Genomic DNA, 8914 nt, shown 5'->3' on the forward strand with positions numbered 1-8914 from the left:
CATGAGCCAAAATTATGAGTTGGGCACTCAACTGACTGAGCCATCCAAGCACCCCAGAAAGATTTCCAACCTCTAAAAAAGAGACCATAAAAAATGGATTTGGGGGTGCCTGAGTGGCTTAGTTAGGTGAGTGTCTGACTCTTGATTTCAGTTCAGGTCATGATCCCACGGTTCAGGCTCCACGTTGACAGCACAGAGCCTGCATGGGATTCTCTCCCTCCCTTTCTCTCCCTCTCAAAATAAATTAATCAACTTTTTTTTTAATGGATTTGAATTGGATTTGGGAAAATACTTAGAACTGAGTGCTCTTTCTAAAATGCAATTTTTATAAAATTTTTAATGTTTTTTAAAATTTATTTCTGAGAGAGAGAGAGAGAGAGAGAGAGACGGTGTGAGCAGGGGAGGGTCAGAGAGAGAGGGAGACACAGAATCAGAAGCAGGCTCCAGGCTCTGAGCTGGCTGTCAGCACAGAGCCCGATGTGGGGCTCAAACCCACAAACTGCGAGATCATGACCTTAGCCAAAGTCAATCACTTAACCAACTGAGCCACCCAGGCTCCCCTAAACTGCAATTTTTCTGAATTCAGTAATAAAACAGCCCTAATTTCTCAGGAATAATGTTATAAAGCAGTCGGACTAATTTTAAATATCAAAGAAACTTGCAAGAATAGCCAGGAAATTAACAAGTTTGAGATTTCAAATTCCTAAAACTAGAGCCATTCCTTAAGATACATGAAAACCATAAAAGGTTTTGAAAGAATGAAAGAATTCCTATTTGCAAATACACATTTGAATATCAAATAGACTGGCTCTTCTCTGGTATAGAAAGGATCCCTGTGCTCAATGTACAATGGCAACTCTATTGTCTACTCATGTTACCAATACCCATTTTCCTTCCAGCTGACACTCATCCCCAGGTCAGGACCTCCCTTGACTCACTCTTTAGTTCATCTTGACAAAACTACTACCTGCAGAACACTCTGCTAGATGCTATTTAGAACATTAAAAAAAAAAAAAACTATAAAATTCTTTAGAAGTTTCCTCAAGCTGCAACTTTATGTCGATGCACATAGACTGTGAAGGAGCACAAGAGAATATGTGATAAAAACTGTTGAGAACAGTGATTCAGAACTATTAAAGAAGGAGAGTATCATTCTTTTCCAGAGTGTCCCCACTGTATGGTTGTCTCTGCTGCTTTTCACAATGTTTCTCCTCTACCAGTTCCAGTGGTCTTCCCAGACTGGATCTGCATGGCTCTCTTCCTATCTCGCTCACCTCCCCCTGCCTTCTGTCTTTCATCTTTATATTCAATTCCTTCACTACTTTTACTTCCTCAGTTCTCCCATATACGTTTAATCACTCTCCCTTATTGAATGCATTCATTCATTCAACATTTATTAAGTACCTGGCATCGTACTGGGCACTGTGCTAGCTGACAAAGACACAGTGATGACAGGTATAGTTCCTCCCTTTAAGAGTTCATAGTGGAAGCTAAGAAAAGTAAAAAGACTACTAGAGCTCAGTGTAACAGGCACTGTGATGTAGAGATAAGGAAGCTCAGTGTACTCTGGGAGTTCAGAGAGATGCCTAACCCAGACTAGGATGTGAATATTGGGTAGGGAATATGCTCTTGGGAAGTCAGAGAAAGAGATTTCTGAGCTTGATATTGAAAGTTGAGTAGAAGTTACCTACATAAAGAAGGAAGAAATATAATCTGGGCAAAGGAAGAAAGCAAGTGCCAAACTCTGGAATACAACCGTGGTGTATTTGGGAAATCTCAATTATCCTATGGCTGGAGTGTGAGGTATGCAGAGAAAAAGAACAAGAATAAGGAGGCTAGAGACATGGTGTGGTTCTAATACGGAACTGTACTTTATTGTTTCTATTTGTTATATAAAAGTTTCAAATTCTGTTATCATATTTGCCTATCTGGCTACCTCTTCAATATACTCTTTTTATTTATTTATTTATTTATTTAATTTTTTATTTCTGAGAGAGAGAGAGAGCGTGAGCAGGGGAGGGTCAAAGAGAGAGAGAGACACAGAATCTGAAGCAGGCTCCAGGCTCTGAGGAAGCTGTCAGCACAGAGCCTGACGCGGGGCTTGAACCCACGAACTGTGAGATCATGACCTGAGCCGAAGTTAGATACTTAACAGACTGAGCCACCCAGGCACCCCTTCAATATATTCTTCAAACACAAGAATTCTATCTTATTCAATCTTATCTCAATATCTACGCCACGACTAGCAGAGTTTTCTGTTAAGACTCAAAAAAGTTTTTCTAAGTAACCTGTATGGGCTTGAACTCACGTCCCAGAGACCAAGAGTAGCTTGCTTCTAGGTGCCCCAATACTCAAAATGTTTTTTTTTTATGTTTTATTTATTTCTAGGAGAGAGAGAGACACAGCGTGAGCAGGGGAGGGTCAGAGAGAGAGGGAGTCACAGACTGAAACAGGCTCCAGGCTCTGAGCTGGCAGTCAGCACAGAGCCCGACGCGGGGCTCGAGCCCACGAACCGCGAGATCATGACCTGAGCTGAAGTAGGACGCTTAACCGACTAAGCCACCCAGGCGCCCCACTCAAAATGTTTTGAAGCATTTTTTTAAAAATTTTCTTTCACATTTTTTCAGTTTTGAGAGACAGAGCCTGAGTGGGGGAGGGGCAGAGAGAGAGAAAGAGAGAGACTCAGAATCTGAAGCAAGCAGCACAGAGCCTGACACGGGGCTCGAACTCCTGGACCGCGAGATCATAACCTGAGCTGAAGTCGGACACCCTACTGACTGAGCCACCCAGGCGCCGTTTGTATTTTTAAAACAATTATAAATCAGATTTTTTAGTTGTATGTCCTTGAATTTGTATGTCGATGAATTTAAGTTGAAACTCTTAATATATGATTTAATACAAAAATCTTCTATATTGTTATTGAAAAACATTTTTCTTAACATCCATTTTCACAAAATCAGTAAAAAAGCCCTATCCTAGGTTTATAGAAAACATTATACACATATTTATATTTGGCTTAATTTCCAATAAAATAAATGTTTAAGACAATGTGAGTGAATTTTTTCTTTTAATTTAAGTGGTGATATCTGGATGCCTTTTGCTATGAGAGAATACATTCTACTACTTTAAGAGTTTTCGCTTCTCTATTTCTGGTTTTCAGAGCAATAATTGTATCTGTGACACAAACTCAACATACTTTTACAAAAAACAACTGATAAAGGTATTAATTATATACGTATTAATCTGAAATGTCCTGGATTTTGTGTTGTTAAGCCTAAAACCTGAACCTTGAACAATGAACAGCAATGCAAACCCCTTCCAAGTTTTCCTGTTCCCTCCTTAGACAAGAGGTAGTTTCTTCAGCTCTGGCTATCCCAGTAGATCTGAAGGATCACAGCCACTAAGGTGGCAGCCTACCGTTGACACTGAACTTGTGGTTAATTGTGGAGTTCTGCCACAAAACCACCTCACTACCACAAGCTGGATTTGTGCCCAGGAGAGTGACAAACTGCCAGGCGAAGCAATATGCAGGAGCAGCAAGAGCAAACTGCCTTTTACCCCAGACAGCAGTCATTTCTGGATTCCAAATGGAGCCAGCAGCGGGACACACAGAAGAAAAATGTCGAAGTATGCTTTCTCCACGAAACCTACTTAGAGCGCATTCTGTTGTTCTGCAGCTCAAAACGATTCATCCAATTCATTAGCATCCCCAACAAATGTGAGACTATTCTTTTCATTAATAAATTTTCTTAAATCGGCATTGAAATTGGAAATAAAATTGTAATCCTATTACTTGGAACTACTAAGTGAGCCGCCTACATATGATTATTGCAAATAGGAGCAAAAAATGTGTCTTTGGGTGTGTTACTAAGCTGCACACAGCAGCAGGCCGCTCTGGAAACTTTATTTGAAAGTCTGGGCAACGTGCTGTGAAGGAAGGAAACTAGTCCCTGAGATCTAGTTACCACTTTGTAGCTGCATGACGTCGGCGGTAACCTAATGTCTCACATTGCCTACCTCATCTACAAAATGGGGATAACAGGGTCTCTGCCATCAGGTCACTGTTATGGACTAAATTAAATTAGTATGCAAAATAACTAACAATGACTAGATGCTCAGTAATTTTATGTTTCTTACATCCTATTCTTTACCTTTTCCCCATCCTCTCGACTTTTTTGGAGATTCCATAAATTATGAGTTTTTCCAAGGATATCCTCAGATTATATATCTGTTCTTTTTTTTTAATATTTATTTAATTTTGAGAGAGAGAGACAGAGAAAGAGAGAGTGTAAGTGGGGGAGGGACAGAGAGAGAGGGAAATGCATAATTGGAAGCAGGCTCTGGGTTCTGAGCAGTCAGCACAGAGCCAGACGTGGGGCTCCAACTCACAAACTGAGAGATCATGACCTAAGTCGAAGTTGGACACTTAACTGGCTGAGCCACCAAGGTGCCCCTATATATCATCTGTTCAACTCCTTTTCAAGGCTTTCTCTCCAGGCTATTTTGTTCAACTAAGTCTGTCCTCCTACCTCTGAAATCAAATAGATAAATCAGCAACTCTCTTTCATCAGAAGACAGATGCTATAGCAGGCTTAATGTTCTATTCTAATTATGCACTATAAATGTAAAAAAAATTAATGCATTAATGTTTAAGGAATGACTGCATATCATTGTCATAATTTTGTGGGCCTTTTATCATTCTGCTGAAAGGTTTTGATTTAAGGCCCATATGTGGTAATAGGGAGAAACAGGAAAAAAAAAAATCAAACTGCAGCAATCAATTCCATCCGTGATAGCATGAAACTTAGTGAAGACAAGAAAATATTTATGTTTGTAAAAGTTTATTCATTCATTCAGCATGTGCTGGGCATTGCCCTAGATACTAAAAATACAAATCTGAATAAGATATAGTGCTTGGCCTCAATTTGGTAGGGGAGAAAATATGTAAACAAGTGCAGCACAGTATGAAATGTCCTAATATAGCTCTTACCAATTACCATGGTGGGACAGAGAGGAATTCATAGATAAAGACACGCTAGCTCAAGTATTGAATAGGGGTCCCTAGTAGACAGGAGAAGGCTGAACATGCCAAACAGAGAGCAGTATGTCCAAAGACATAAAAGCATGAAGCAGCATGAACATTTCTATAACCAGGTGGTACGATCTGGGGTGGTGGGAGGATGGGCATAGAGAAATGATACCAGAAAATCTACCAGATAGATGGGTAGAAGTCAAATCCTGGGAAGCCCTCTAGGCCATCCTAACCAGCGGAGATTTATTCTGTGAGTGATAAGGAACTGTTAAAGGTTTTAAAGCAAGGAACAGACATGATCATTTTTTTCTTTTGCAGACCTATTTTATTTTTTCCCTTTTTAAAAAAATTAATGTTTATTTTTGAGAGACAGAGACAGACAGAGCACAAGCAGAGGAGGGGCAGAGAGGGAGGGAGACACAGAAACTGAAGCAGGCTCCAGGCTCTGAGCTGTCAGCACAGAGCCTGACGCGGGCCTCAAACTCAAGCCTTCGAGCCATTAGATCATGACCTGAGCTGAAGTCGGCTGCTTCACCAACTGAGCCACCCAGGCACCCCATTTTGCAGACCTATTTTAATTGTGCATTTCAATCTCAGTGCTGGTACTTCATGAAGAATAGTTTGGAAGAATGTGAGCTCAAATCCAGAAAAATAATTTAGGAAACCATTATAATAGGCTAAATTAAAGATAAAGTTCTGGAAGGCAATGGCAGTAAATTTGGAAAGGAAGGATTGAATGGATAAATAGCAACTACAGAACTTTCAGATCAATTCTATAGATGGAAAAGGGGAATGCAGAGAGGGTTCCCTAGGTCTAAGCTAGGTGACTACAGTATCTTGAAGCCATTAGCCAGGATAAGAAGTCCTAGAGGAATAATTAGAATAAAGATGGTGGATTGCATTTTGAAGAGGTTGAATCCAGGTGGAGATGTTCCTTGGCAGTTGGATGTAGGAATCTGAAACTCAGAGAACAGTCTGGACAAAAGAAATAGTTTGGAAGTCTGCGGTATATAGGCAGAAGTTGAAGCCCCGAAGGAAAATGGAATATCCCCTAGGATAGTATATAGTTTGAGAAGAGAAGAGATTCTGTGTCTGAACTCTGAGGAATACCAACTTATAAGGGACATGAGAGCAAAATGTTTTCTCAAAGGCATGACTAAAAGGGACTGTTAAAGTTAGAAAGATAATCAAGTAGAATGGTGTTACTTACTAAAATAAGGACAGGGGGCACCTGGGTGGCTCAGTCCATTGAGTGTATGGTTCTTTTTTTTTTTTTTAATTTTAACATTAACTTACTATTGAAAGACAGAGACAGACAGAGCATGTCAGAGCTGTCAGCATAGAGCCTGATGCGAGGCTCAAACTCACAAACTGTGAGATCATGACCTGAGCTGAAGTAGGACGCTCAAGTGACTGAGCCACCCAGGCGCCCCGAGTGTATGTCTCTTGATTTCGGCTCAGGTCATGATACCAGGCTTATGGGATCGAGCCCTACATTGGGCTCTGTGCTGAGCATAGAACCTGCTTGAGATTGTCTCTCTCTCTCTCTACTCCCTCCCCTGCTCACTCTCTTCCTCTCTCTCTAAAACAAACAAACAAATAAATAAATAAAAATAAGAATAGGGCAATTAAAAAAGAGAGACAGGTGGGGGGGCACCTAGGTGACTCTGTTGGTTAAGCATCCAACTTCAGCTCAGGTCATGATCTCACGGTTCGTGGGTTAGAGCCCTGCATCGGGCTCTGTGCTAACAGCTAGATCAGAGCCTGGAGCTTGCTTCAGATTCTGTGTCTCCCTCTCTCTCTGCCCTTCCCCTGCTCATGCTATCTCTCTCTCTCTCTCTAAGAAATAAATAAAGCATTAAAATAATTTTTTTTAATAAAAATAAAAAAGAGAGACAGGGGAGCCTGGGTGGCTCAGTTGAGCATCTGATTTTGCTCAGGTTGTGATATCAAAGTATGTGAGTTCAAGCCTCATGTCGGGCTCTATGCTGACTTATTTTTGAGAGAGAGAAAGAGAGAGAGAAAGAGAGAGAGAGCAGGGGAGGAGCAGAGAGAAAGGGGAACACTCAAAGCTGGCTCTAGGCAGTCAGCACAGAGCCCAACCCTGGGCTTGAACTCATGAGCTGTGAGATCATGACCTGAGCTGAGGTCGGCCACTTAACTGACTGAGCCACGCAGGCACCACTAAAAGAAATTTTATTTATTTATTAATTTTTTTATGTTTATAAATTACTGAGACAGAGAGAAACAGAGCATGAACGGGGGAGGGGCAGAGAGAGAGGGAGACACAGAATCTGAAGCAGGCTTCAGGCTCTGAGCTGTCAGCGCAGAGCCCCACGCGGGGCTCAAACCCACAAACCGTGAGATCATGAGCTGAGCTGAAGTCGGATGCTTAACCGACTGAGCCACTCAGGCGCCCCCCCTTAGATAAATTTTAAAGAAGAGTGACAAAAGACGTCCAATGCCACATTTTAAAAAGAAAAAGACAGGAGAGTATCCGTAGGAAGTCCTTGCCAACCTTATGTAGAATAGTTGCAAGGTAGGGGCAGAAAGCAGATTGCAGTGGATTGAAAAATGAATTAATATTTTGTGCTCGCTTTGGCAGCACATATACAAAAAATGAATTAATATTTATGTTAACATTAGGAAAAGTTTCATTCTAGATGTTTAGCCAGGAAAAAGCTTTACCTTTAGTGTCATCATTATTTTTGATAGTTTGAGCTAAAAAATATAATTAAAAAATTTTTTTAGTGTTTATTTAGTTTTGAGAGAGAGGGAGACAGAGTGCAAGGAGGGGAGGGGCAGAGAGAGGGAGACACAGAATCTGAATCACGCTCCAGGCTCTGAGTTGTCAGAACAGAACCTGATTTGGGGCTCAAAGTCACATACCAGGAGATAATAACCTGAGTGGAAACTGGACGTTTAACTGGCTGAGCACCCAGGCACCCCCCAAAAAACAATTTAGATAGCTTGCCTGATACAGTGTAATGACCACACACACACACACACACACACACACACACACACACACACTTTTCTCCTGTATAAAAATAATAGCATTCCCCTTAATGGTGTGTCTACAGCCTTCCCTAAATCTTTTTTTTTTTTTTTAACTGATCTCTACACCCAACATGGGGCTTGAACTTACAACTTTGAGATCAGGAGTCTCATGTTCAACTGACAGCCAGCCAGGTGGCCCCTTCCCTATATCTTTCTAAATAGGTATTATAAACTAGCATTTATTTTGTGTTCATAGTGGTGTCCTACAAATAAACAAATAAAAACTAAGTGAGATCATGGATTTTATATAATACAGAAGCTAATAAATGTTTAACATATCTATGAGAGGTTTTTTTTTAACTAAGCAGTTATTATTTAGCTTAGATGAATAGTACAATCTTAGTCTGATTCTTTTTTTTTCTTGCATCCCTTTGAAGTTGGTGAGAAATCATTATTTGAGAAGACTCATTTGACAAGATCATTTAAATGCCCTTGTTCAACATTCTTAAGATCACAGTATTTTTCAGCAGCTCTGTGAATAGTAAACAAGCCACTAGATCTAATGAAACACAAGAGATCAATTAGTACAGTTAGAAAATTTAAAAAAAAAAAAACATGTGGTCAGATAATTCAGACAAAGGCAAGTGTATTTAACATCCATTTCCTGCTAAACAACCAGGATTCAGTGCAGTGTTCCAGTTGACCTACCATTCATCTTCACTCCAATTTTGTTTGTACTATTCCCAGTGACAGCTCTCTAGCATGGTTTGGTGCTTTAGTAACTGTATTAAATGTAAGTGCAAACTGAAAAATAACAAGAACCCTTATATAAATTCAAGATTTTAATACTGTCTTTGGGGATGGGATGTGTAATCATATTTG

The sequence above is a fragment of the Crocuta crocuta genome, unplaced genomic scaffold (genome assembly GCF_008692635.1).
Source record: "Crocuta crocuta isolate KB4526 unplaced genomic scaffold, BGI_CrCroc_1.0 scaffold233, whole genome shotgun sequence".
Taxonomy (NCBI): domain Eukaryota; kingdom Metazoa; phylum Chordata; class Mammalia; order Carnivora; family Hyaenidae; genus Crocuta; species Crocuta crocuta.